Genomic DNA, 13,644 nt, shown 5'->3' on the forward strand with positions numbered 1-13,644 from the left:
CAGTTGCGTGTCCAAGGACTCTCTATCATAGCTTGACCTTTTAGCGTGATGTGCCAGAAAACCCACTGGAGCCTCCTCCAAATGTCACAGGTTCCCTGACAGTGCTCCATCCCCCCCAGGCTGAGGACGAGTCGCCGTATGACTGCCTGTATTGATTCAGTTTCTGTAAACACTTACTGTTATTGTGCACACATTGTGTGTGTGTGTGTGTGTGTGTGTGTGTGTGTGTGTGTGTGTGTGTGTGTGTGTGTGTGTTTGCCAGGTATCAGGACAGGACAAAAATAGATCTTGAAGAATACACAGAATTATTGGCTAAGTTCACAGTTTCACATTAGCATTGTTAGCAGAGACTGTAATGAAAATAGTTACTATGATAATTGGCAGCAACCACTGACACTAGAGGTCACTCACCAGTTACCATGTTAACATGTACACCCATAACACCGGTTCAGTCTGCTCCCCTCATGCTCTGAATGACAGAACCAGATCGACACGACTGATGTTCTTCATTTCTAATGATGCTAAATTAATGAAATGGTCACTGTAACTTTTATTAGCCTCTAGTCCACTTTCACCCATATTTATTTTCTCCAATTCTCATTAGGTTTTTTTTTTTTTTTTTGCTGTCAATTGAAAAGTGGTTTAATCTCACATTTCCTTTGACCCGGACCCTGAGAAACTACATAACTATCTTCAAGTAACTATTCCAGATCATTACTAATAACCCAACGAACAGTTTCTGTGTTTATAATAATTAATAATACACAAACTTGGAAACTGTTTCACCAAATCCCCCCAGGATCCGATCTCATGCATGCAGAAACTAACAAACACTATTGATTTACCACATTGAAAATCCTGAAAATGAGATTCACAGTGTCTGAAGTTGCTTAGGATGTGTCTGTTAGATGTCTGAAAAGGAGGTGAAACATCGGATATGCTTGATAACTTCTTCCAACATGTGCATTACATTTGTACTTGTGAAAGCTCTGAGCTACAGCTCATCACTCCATGAGGGATGCATGGACGCAAAGCAGGCGGGCAGCGACCGTGTCTCCAGCAGATTGTTTTCATGTAAACAAGGCTCAATGACCACAGAACACACACTCATGTTTGTGTATGATGTGGTATTACGATTGCCAGCAATATGCGTGCACAGCCTGTTTACGTGAGCGTGCATTTCGTACAGGATCTCAGGTTACACAGCAGTGGTGCTCCAATTATTTCGTATCCATGTGAATCGAGGAAAATGCAACTTTTTGAAAACCCTGCTACTTTACATGCACACTTCAGCTGTATTAAAGCTCGTGTCCGGAGTTTTGAAAGAGAGAGGGTTTTTTTTAATCCAAAGTCTCAGGTTCCGCCCTCCCTCTGCTTTTATGAGCAACCAAGCCACGCCCCTTTAATTGTGCACGCTATTATCTGTCGGGTGAAAATGAGAGCCTCTGAGCCCTACAGCATCCTCCATGTTTAGCTGTTTACGGTGGATGTTCAGCAGACCATGGATATATCCGAGGTAAGCGGGGCGGCTGCTGCGGAGCTAACTCACCTCTGCCTGGGCGAGCGGCCGTGCTCTCTGACTGCATGCACATTTTGATTGACAGCACGAGAATGCGGAAGCTCGAAATCTATTGACTGACGCTGACCGGCGCTTTTTCGGATAACATGGGGGTCTATGAGATGAAGGCGGGGCTCATAAATACATTTTTATATTGCTTTATGCTAATATTATATTGTAGTATCGAACCAGACTGACACATTTAAGCTCTGTTGAAAAATGATACATACATTGGAAACGAACGGAAACTCCGGACACGAGCTTTAAACAGCTCTTCTGCACATGCACGAGTAGATGAAACAACCAGCAGCTCCACCTGGTGGCCTGGCATGCTAACTATTTCTGCTGTTTCCATGTAAACAGATTGTTTTTCAAATGTTGTCGTATAAACGTGAACATTTTCGAAAATGCAAAAGCAATACCTTTTCACTTGTGTAAATGTGGCATTTGCAAATGAAGACCCTGTATGTTCAAAATTACAGGACGAGCTCCCTGGACCAGTCACTGTTAATTTCAAAAAACGTCTAATTGATTTACTGTAAAAGATAATTCCCCGCTGGTTTTACCAACATGGACCAATACAGCAGCTGTAATGACATCTGAATTTGCCGTAATCTAAGATAATACTGGATTAGTTCTAAGCTAATAAATATATTAATTCTTTAATTTCACCAAGACTTGTGGACATAACAGGCTTTACTGTTACCTTGTGAGTCCAGTGAGACTGAATCTGATCTGATTTCCCCTCTTCCTGCCCCCTCACCCGTCCAGCTCCTCCTCCTCCTCCTCGTCCTCCACAGCCCACTGCCTCGCTGTCACTTCATTCACATCGTCTTGATGGTGGTGTTTGATCCTGATCTCAGCAGGTGAAGGTGTTTCGGGGTCGGTGTGACAGCTCATTCTGAGATTTTCAGATGATCCCTGTTGAGATGACTGATCCTCAATTTTTTTTTAAATCTCTGAATAAAGAAAGCTGCCTCAAACCTTAAGTGGGGGGAAAAAAAGAAGACTGAAAATATCATCTGGGTTTTAAAACACATCTTGTTTTTAACTTTTTACTTGATTGCACTGAAGAAAATGTTCCAGTTTTTCTGTTTTGCAAACAACTCTGGTTATGTAACAGTCATTTTTTTCTGCTTTCACTGAAAATGAATGGTCAGAAATATGAGGTTAAAAATGAATAAATAATGAGATTTAACATGAAGGCAATTCTAAGACATTCAAATTTATATCCTGGAGTAATTATCACGTCCAGATTTCTGTTTTAAAAAATGTGAAAGTCAAGTCTCAAATCTCAAAACTCACTAGTTGATATATTTGACAATAACATGAGATTGGACGCTTTAATACTAAATTAAAAAAAAGTATAGTTAATGAATGCATAAAAAACATAAATGATACATTAAAAACCTGCAGCCTGAGCATAGGCCAATATTAATCCTTACATATTATTGTTTTTTTTTTTTGTTTTTTTTTAAACAGCTCATAGAAAGACTGACCAACAGAAAATGTGTAACTTATACTGTAGAGATGGTGAATGTACTGAAAACTATTTAAAGTATAATGAAGTTTCTTTATAGTCCCCTTTTCCAAGCAACATCTGCCGACGGAGCTCGATCTTCAAATGTTGAGAAATTCTATCCTTCAATCATGTTATATTGTTTAATCCAGGTAAAAACAAAAGAGGTGTCTGTTCATTTATTAAACGAACATAATGGAGACAGCCAATGTTTTGGCTTCTTATAGACAGACAGGTGCATGTTTAGAACAAATGACTTGTGACAAAGGAGTGGTGGGAGAACTCATAACACTCTTGACTGTGTTATAAAAACTACTGCTTTTTCCCCACCATCATGACGGGGCGCAGTGACTGGGTTGGTAGCCTGATCAAACAGGTGTCTTTGCAACTTCCCTTCCCACCAACATCCACTGCAACAGAGCAACTGCTTACAGTACATTTATTTTGCGGCTGCAGCTTGAATGAGAAGTGATGAAGAGGGAGGAGAATGAAAGACAAAGTTATGTTTTTCCAAACTGTATCAAACCATTTTTAATGAGAAAAAAAAAATCTGATTTTCTGGACTGAAAGAGGAGGAATAACTTTTTCGTCTCACGCTGTTGTCCATCACTGCTGTGCTCTCATTCATATTTATTCACTTTCTTATGCATCAGAGGAGATTCTTGGCTCTCACAAATGCCGACACACGTTCCCATGGATACTAACCAGCCCCATAAATACATACATGCCTCGCATATAAAAAACACCAACATGAGTTCCTCCTGAAGGTGAAACAACTGCAGGTTTGGCTAATCAGGTTCTGGATGAAACCAGATCTCTTCCAGTCAAGGACGGCGGCCCGGGTTCAGGGGAACTGAGACGAAGCAGTTCACACAGTGAAGGGTCAAAGAAAAAAAAACAAGTGACAGCTGATGAACAAAGAAGAACATGAACAACTTGAAGAAAACTTATGAACAAGAAAGAACACTCAAGCAGATGGAAAGGAAGAGAAGTACTTAACAGAATAAAGAAGAAAATTACTCAAGAGGGTGAAGACGATGAGGAAGACAAGCTACTTCTCAATGCATCATTTCCATCTAAACTCGCAGGGATGCATCTTTTCTGGGATGCTGCTACTGCGCATGCACACCACTGCCATACTGAATACTTCTTCTGCACATGCATGACTCGGCAGATGGACAGTAACAATGTTTTCCTCCAGAGTGTCATGATTCCTCGTCCACGTTCTCCTGGGACTTCATCGTTGGTCCATATGAATGTCTGTGTAGTAATGTTAATGTTTAGAGCATCTTGCTCTCTACATGCATATTTGTGTAGTTTCATTTTGAAAACAACCAACAGCACTGACTTGTGGCCCATCATGCTAACTACATCATTTTCAACCTTTCTGCCATTTCTGTGTAAATGAATAAATGTCATTTTCAAAACATGATCTCAAAACGTTGAACTTTTGAGGATCTTCTTTCTGGTTTTGAAAGTCATGGATTAAGACCAGCTACTGGTCTTTGAACCACTTAAAAAAAAAAAAAAAAAAAAAAAAAACACTTGAACAACTGAGGTGAAGTGTTGAGGTTGGCCAAGCCTTAGTCTAGCATCTCTGTAACCTGTATGGAATAGTAAGCACTACTCGTCTGTGTTAATTACTTACTGAAGAAATTCAATTAGAATCTCACAGAGATTGATTCATGATAAACTTCACTGACTCACTACTAACCCATAATGCACTGCAGTGACATTAAATACCACATACATAAAAGATAATCAAAGGGTATATGTTGATTTATGAGACAGAATTTGGAAACATGCAGTTATTGGTTTAATTGTTTCATATTCTTCCATCATAGAAGCTGCAGACCCCGTCTTCGACCCCCTCATTGCTTCAGCACTGCAGTGAAGCCAAACACTGATGTAAATACGTCCACCTTAGGAGTTTACAAGAGCAAATGTCTTCCAAAAAAAAAATAAGCATGAAGCACTTTCCAGGTCTGGCTAGACTAGAGTTTCCAAAATGTCTCACCCTGGTCTTTGAATCAAGAGATAACCACCTCTGATCAGACAAAGCCAGGCCCCCCCTGTCAATCTCTGGTGACCCCTGCCTCCACCCTCTTCTCAGAAGTCCCTGATCTAAGGTTGGAAACTAGGAGGCTCCGACAATATCTGAGATATTGATTTATTGATCACATACCTTCTACTGCATTGCTGATGTTTTATTGGTTGGAAATGAAGGGTTTTCACTGTGTTTCTCACAAACACAGTGAAATGTCTCCACGTCCCTGGAGACCTTCTGTTTCGGAGTCGCTCTGTCCAGGTTTCAGCCTGGACCTTTGGATCCTCCTGTTCGGTCGTTTCTCCTGCACACAACACAAGACAGCAGCTTGGAGAAGTGACTGCTGTGTGTCGGTTTGCTGCATCCCACCTCCTGACAGGTGCTTCTCTAATGAGACATCCAGTGGTTTTGATGCTGTGGCTGACCGGCGCTTCTCTCCGCCGCCACCACAGCGTGATGTTTGTTCACCTCACTCACTGTACACAACGCAAAAGCACAATCTGGCGGGGGATACTTGTGTTTTTTTTTTTTTAAGCTTCAGGCTGGGAAGAGGAACATTTCACTCATGTTTAATTTACTTTGCCCTGACTTTCATCAATCAAACAGACATACAGCAGATTGATGCCTAAGGTATTCTGTGGAAGCCTGCGATCAAGCAGGACGATGGAGAACAAGGCAGGACGTTTCCTACTAATCCGACGTTGGCCTTTTTACGTGCATCTTTAATTATGAAGCACGCGACATCAAAACATCATCCAGAACACTGGTGCAATTATTTCTTTAGAGGTAGAGACTCTCTGAGGTTCCTGAGGCTTTTGATGCGTCGCTCATTAAAGTGCAGTCGCTGCTCCGGTGACTCCAGTGACACAAAGCAGCACCGCTCGCTTCCTTTGCAGGGTCTGGAGTTTTTTTTTATGCCTATTTTTAGGATTCCCATCAGGTCAAACCTGAAAGGTCACCACAGTGCAAAAGTCAATAATGGAGGTGCTGATCAGATAGCTGAGGGATTTGTGAATGGACTAACTGCTTGGATGAAGAAGATAACTTCCTGACATTTTGTGGGTTTTAACGTCGGGAACTTTCTCCAGTTACTCCGATCCGTCACGGGAAACTTTTCACATTCTGACAGCTGGAGATGTGTTTGTCCCTAAGAAGGCCCTGGTTTGGAGGGAGTACTTTAGAAAGACTCAGAAACTTTGGGCGCAGATCAAAAGAGCTGAACTTATCCGATTGGAAGATAATTCACTGGATCTTACTTTTGGCTTTTCTTCACTTCTGTTTCGATCAGGCAGGGGACTCGAACTTTTCTGGTATTTTCTATTAATTTCGCTTCGACGAGTCATCTCCTGTCCAGTTTTGTCTCACTGAAGCAGTTTACAGATCAGAAACCTCTAATATGTTCACAGCATGTAGCAAAGACGGCCGCCTCTCCTCTGCTTTTATATCCAACATCTGTCTGTGTGTATATCATCTGTCCATATGTTGAGTATATTGTTCATGTACGTGCACGTGCCTCACTCGTGGCACAACTTGAAAACATCGTTTCTGTGTAAATACCAGACTTTTCACTTGAAACATTATCGTTTAAATGAGACGTCAGACTGCAGGCTGTGGTGGAAGAACAGATACACACACAACTACAAATACTTGTGTTTGAAATGTGTCTTTTGTTTCCACTTTTTATTTTCAAGTTAAAGCCTTTTCAGTTGACATTTGTGTCATATCTTTATATCTTATCCGATCTGTTCATGTCTCTGCTTTAGTGTTTCTGTTTCTTTTACATGGTGGTGACCCTGGCGGGCCACTGTATTGCTTCCGATAGATCTCCAGTGGAGGTGGAAGTTCAGATCAAACATCCAGGTTATCGTATTGACAGGAGGAAACATTGGTCTGGTATCTATCAATCTGAACTTCACATTAAAAATTACATTTATGACTCCATATCTGATTTCTCCTGTGTGCCTTCACCTCTTAAGTAGTTCTGTAGCAGATACAACGGTGGGATTACCCTCCTCTGGTTTTTGGGATGGAAGACAGGCGAACCTGAGCCCAAGACAAAAACTCCAAGTTATGAAGAAGAGAAGCAGGGTTTTGGTGTTTCCTCAGAGAGTGATGGCAGCTGGAGGTGGACGAGGGGAAGCTGGTGGCCATCAGAGCAGGACGGCCTTCTGGACGATGGCAATGTGGACAGTGAGGAAGAGAGCGAGAGAGAGAGAAAGAGAGATGCCCATGGCACTGAAACAGCAAGGTACAAACACAAGTATAAAACCAAGGTTACATTATAAAAATAGTTACATTCTCAGTTTTTAATTTCTTTATTTATTTTAGCCATATATCCCATCGTTTCAGGAAAGAAAAAAAAAATCTAGAATCTCTGCCATTTCCTGGTTGAATTTCAGACATTCTCATGCTTTTCATAAGAGAATTTATTCCTGTTCACAGTGGTTGGGATATAGATTTTAAAAAATGGTACAAATCCCCTCTTTATTAGAAGAATCGGTAGTTTAACCATGTCTGCTGTATATTGTATTCTCCAGACTATAATTCGATCCAGTGTGTACATCACATCAGGAAAAAAACATAAAAGTCGCACGAGACTATAAGTCACATTATTTATAAATTTATTTCACAAAATCCAGGACCAAGATAGGACCTTTAATTTGGAAAGGCAAGTTATTCCACTGCTCAGTAACACAGAGAACAGCTGGCTGAACAGGTGTCCGGTATGTTCACATAACACTTTAACAGTTCATCAGCGACACAATGGCATTAAAAACAAACCTGGGAAGATGAACAGGCCAAATGACACTTTCTCTCCATTGCTTTGGCTCATTTCTTCAAACAGAAATCACATTCTCAAAACAAGGTGGACAAACCTCCAAGCAACACGCCAATCGTTCACAGCAGAACAGTATTTCTCATTCATTTCACCAAATTTCAGTTGCTTAAGTCCATGTCTCAATGTCTCAGAACATCTTTGCTTATCATTAAGTACAGTTATCCTACATTTAGCAGAATTTCCAGCTGAATAAATCATGTTGATCTAAACTGATTGGTTGATTCTCAGATTCCGTAAAACGTGTCAGCATCAATTCATCGTATCAGTCTTTACAAGCACTCCAGTCTGTTCCATTGTTAAAATTAGTCAAGAACATACTGCAATATCATGAATGCTATGTATAAATCTCTTGAAAACCGTGGATGCAAAAGGTCAGCATGGAGGCAATATATCTGTGTGTGCTGCTATTTCCAAGCATGGTGTGGTCACTGACATCCCCAGTCTCGACCAATACAATACACAGAAGCTCCTCATCTTCCTGAACCGGAAGTGTGAAACTCACTGTCTTTTCCTAAATCCCAAAGAAGTGGAGAGTGTCTGAGCATCAGGCTCATAATCAGAGGTCCCTGCTCCGTGCGATGGACGCTGCATGCGAGGACATGACAGGCGATGGGCGTAGGGGATGATTAAGACATGCAGGGCATTTCTTCCCTTCAGACGGACCAGAGGAGCGAGGAGCATGGCCAGGAGAGGAACGGTGAGGAAAGCGACTGTCCTCGCTGTCACTACGGCACTGTAGGCTATGTTGAGGAATTTTTGGTGAAACAGAGCCAGAGATGAGGACTCAAGGAGTTGACGCAGCACAAGCTTTTAATTTAGGATTATAAAGGACTCAGACAAGTCAGATGACTGTGATTAGGGCCAAAGCTCGCACAGAACTCCAACCATCTCCTCCATTTCTTCAGTCAGTTTATACAGACGACAGGCACCAGAATAACACCTTTCTCAGATGAAAGTTCTCTCAACTCATTTCAAGACAGTGTGACCTTAACACAGCTAACTGGGAACTGAAAGTCAAAATACTCAGTAACAGGCTACACATCATTTTCCTTGTTTTTTATCTGTGTTTATGTTACATAATGTTGAACTCTGATGGATGGAAGTTACTCTGCGTGTGAATAAAATAATTACAGTGCCCTTGGCAGTATGAACGCAATGTCAAAACTTGAAGTTTTTTTTTTTTTTTTTTACTGTTATTTTTTCCTTCAGTTTTATATATGTGTTTTGCTAGCTAAATGACAACAACATCAACAAAAACAGCACAGTAGTATCAGTGAAGAACTCGGCTCAGACAGAGGTAGAAGAGGTCAAAACATCTCAACATTTTGAATTGCAGCGCCACACAAGTTTTGCCACCTGAGTGAACTGTTTTGGAAGAGATCTGAGCTTTAACAGGTGAACTGTGGCGTTGAGGTCAACCGTCCAGGTTGTTTTTGACAAGAGAACAAAGAGTGTTGAGAACGTCTGGTCTGTTTGGAGAAATGAGTCAAAACTGTTGAGAAGGATCTTTGCATCTTGATGGCACTGACTATTAATATGGGAAAGAAATGTAGCTTTGAAACATGAGTGAACAGTTTTGGGAGAGACATGAGCTTTATTCTGCTGGACTCTTTTGATCTCAGAGTTTTGAAAATGTAATTTCTGTTTCAATAAATGAACCAAACCAATGGAGAGAAACTGTTACATAGCGAGGAGGCCATGCACGTTCTCCGAGCTCCCTCTCTGTTTCCACATCACTGAATCCACTGAATTCTTCATCGTCTGTGTCACTTCTGAACCACAGCGGAGGAAGACGAAGCATCGGGACTCCTCCGGAGGGATTCAGAGCTCAGAAAGTCACATGAAGCTCAGCGAACTGACACCGATGGCTAAAGCTAATATGCTAACAAGCTAATAGTTACGAGCTGACCCGGTCACCTCGTTCATCCTCTGGTAACGACACGGGACAAAGTCTCAAATACGAGATTTAAACACAGTCCGGGATAGATGTTCAGCATTTCTGTGATCTTAAAGGTCTAATACACGATTTTCTCGAAAAGACGAAGCCCCACGTCTGTTACTCACTTTTTGAACAACGCGCATGCGCCAGACCATCCGCCCGGCTCTCCTGCTTCTCCAAGGAAACGCGGAAGTGTACGAGCGCGATCTCCTCTTCTCCGGCGTGCACGGCTCTGTTTACAGTTTCTGCGATCCGCCTCGCTCATAAATAAAGCTTTTTTTCCGAAACAGTTACAGTTTCATTATGTGAGACTCGCCATCGGTAAGTACTAGCTCAGAAGCTCACCAGCTACATAAACACTCTGAATGCGCATGCGCAAAAGGGAGAAGCTGATTGGGCGCAAGCACGTAGAACCGCCTCACGAAAGCAGCTCGTCAGAATGATTGACAGACGGACCCACCAATTATTTAGGTGATCCACCCGGAAATCAAAATGTTGTATTACACCTTTAAACTGGTAGAGTAAGAGGTGTAGCATATAGTTGTCAGCTGGCCAGAGCGCCCTCTCATGGCTGCAGATGGGAATGTTTACACTTTAGCCTTTCACAATGAATTAAAAAAGTTAAATTACATGTATTTTGATAGATAAGCCACACTCGATAGTAAGTGGCAGGAACAGCCGAATTATCAGAAAAAAGTGGAATGTCTACTCTGGAAAATATGGTAATTACATTTTTTTTTAGAGAATATTCATGAAAACCTTACTTCTAAACTGTTTTAGGAGAAATAATTTGCCTCTCCCTTCTTCTGTTTAGTATAAACCATTTTAATGTTTTATTGTTGAGATATTCACGCACCTTTATTTTTTTTGTGCTTCTAAACTATTGTAATTGATGGAACGAATATGACGTGATTGAATGTCAATGCTAAACATTAGGACAGGAATTCCTACTGTATGTGCTAGTAATCTACCTTTTAATTCACTTGATTTATGGAATTCACTTGAGGATCGTCATGAAAAGCGATTCATTCTAAAAAAAAAAAAAAAGAAAGAAAAACAACGGCAGTTGTCAAAGATATGTTCATTACTTTCTGCAAGTTATATTTAGAGTCTATTTATGTTTGTCCATGCTTTTTAGAAAGCCGAAGAGAAATTTGATTAATGCAAAGCACTTTTGGGGGGTCAGTGTGATGCTTTGGAACAGTTTTTATCACTTGCAAAATCAACCTCGATTCATAAGAGGCCTCAAAATGACTGACAGACCAACTTAAAGAAACAGCAGATCAAATGACTATAATCCCAAAGCCCTTGAGATCACAGGAGATAAACATCAAGGAACACAGGAACACAGGCATACTGAGACACCAGAGAACTGCCCACAGGGACATACAAACAACACAAACACACCCATGACGTCCAATATAAACCACAGCCAACAGGTGAAGCTCATCACACGCTGAGACACAGGTGAAACACATCAGGGAGCAACAATTAGAAACAAGTTAAGGAGTCTGAGAACAGAGACAGAATCAGAGACTAAATTATAACCATAAGAATATAGCTGCAAAGCTTTTCTTGGAAAACATTCAGTGCTGTGAAGAATTTCACTTAAAGCCCAATAAAAGGTTCAACAAACAACATGCTAAATCACTATATACACGTAAAGAAAGAAAGTGCTCTTTGGTTTTCACCATTAAGTGGTAATAAATAGGATATTTTCATCAAATTAATGTGTATTTTACAATTTATTATTTGATTTCTAAATCTTTCTGTACCGTTGCAGAAAAAAAGCAGGTTATAGTGTCTGTGTAGCAAGGATAATATGATAATATGAGAATGATTACAATCTGTATCTGCCCTTGTGTAAATAAATAAATGATCTGCACCTGGTCAACAGCCACTGACCCTTCACCCACAGATCACAGCAATCTGCATTCAGACAAGAATTAGTGTCCCGCTCAAGGACACTTCCACCCGTTAACGTGTGGCTCTCAAGACACCGGACCACCCCGTGCATGAGGCTTTAAAGATGTGCTCCACTCTGATATGAAATACATCTCACTTGGATGTTGATTGATTTGAAAAATTCCTTTTGATTTATCGTTAAAAAGGATTAATAATTTCCACTCCATTAGTAAGCCACGGTAATTGATGAATGGCATCATCACAAGAGATGAGAAGTTTCATTCACTTTCATTAAAATCTCATTACGTGTCTCCCTGAAATCATTCAGTCCTGGCCGAAAGTCCTCGTCTCAGTGAGGATAACAGTTTTGTCTTTCGAGGAAACATGTTGGTGGACAAAACCAGCAATGGACGAATTCACTTCCTACAATTTTGGTTTGTGACACTTTAAAGGACGTTTCTAGAAAAAAGAACTGATTCTGACATGAAGAGTCAAAAAAGATGATTTCTGCCATTTTTTTTCAGCAGAAACCTTTCACAAGTGAAAACAGATTGTTTTTGACTTTTTGCAACAGAGGAGCTTTTACTTTGAGACCTGATATGCACGCTGATATGGAAACCGAAGAAATGCTGAAAGTCATGTTGTTTTCATGTTGGGTCACTAGTTGGTGCTATCAGGACCGGCGCGGGCTTCTCAGGCACCCTGGGCAAGCCCGACGCAAGTGCCCCGTGGTAGTGTCGCGGAGAGTTGCGCCGCGAGAGTTGTTCAGCGTGGGGGGGGGGGGGGGGGGGGGGGGGGTGCGCCTCACGGTCTCATCAAGCGCCCCCCTATGGCTCGGCGCCCTAGGCAAGTGCCCCGGATGCCCAGCCTAATCGCCGGCCCTGGGTGCCATTTGTGTTTGCAATGAAACCACATGGATGTTCATATAAACTCATATGGACGGCGTTTCCATCATCTCCACAGATAAGGAGTATTCTCAGAAAGTTCTACCTTGGGACCTATTTCCAAATTGTTCCATTCTCAGTCCATTCACGCCGTTGTTTGTTAGCGGACACACGAGGCGCACTAAAGGTTTTCATTTGAAAATGTTGTCGTGTAAACGGAACCCGAGATCAGCTGAAACACAGCAGTGAAGCCAAACACTGGTGAAAACACCCAACCCTTACCCACCTTCTGAAGTTTTCTCTAGATTGTACCAAGTATCTTATTCTGGTTTACGTTTCCCATGATGCTGCAGGCAAAGTTCTGGACCCCACCCTGTGATCAGGTTGGAGACCACAGATCTAAATGATACTAATTAACCTGTCTGATATTTATTGTTGAGGCATTAAGGAAACTATATTTCATTTTTTATTCATTGCTTCATAAAATTTTACCATCGCAGTTTCATGTATAAATAAAAGTAAAACTATTGGCTCAGGAATGGCCTGGATGATTCAGGCACTGCTTTGTCCCTGCTGTGATCATGAGCAAGGTCCCTAAAGCCTGGAGAGCACTGCGATATGGGAGCTCATGTATGTGTAGTTAAGCTTAACTATGAGCAAGATGCATTATATCAAGAGGAGGAAAAAAACCCCTCAGGATATCAATAAAGTACCTCAGCTTAAAAACTTGCCAGAGCTGCCTTACATCCATTTTCCTGTCACAACTTCAATCAAACCTGAAATACTCTGGGCTCAGATTTCCAGATCCACACAATTTGAGAACAGAGGAAAGCTTGCCTCTTGTCTCAGATGACCATTTTCTATCATATCTAAGTCACTCAGCTCTCAAACTCAAGTGTCTATGAAATGTGGAAACAGCAGTATTGAGCAGCAGCATGCAGAGGAATGAGGCT

The sequence above is a fragment of the Salarias fasciatus genome, chromosome 6 (assembly GCF_902148845.1).
Source record: "Salarias fasciatus chromosome 6, fSalaFa1.1, whole genome shotgun sequence".
Lineage (NCBI taxonomy): Eukaryota > Metazoa > Chordata > Actinopteri > Blenniiformes > Blenniidae > Salarias > Salarias fasciatus.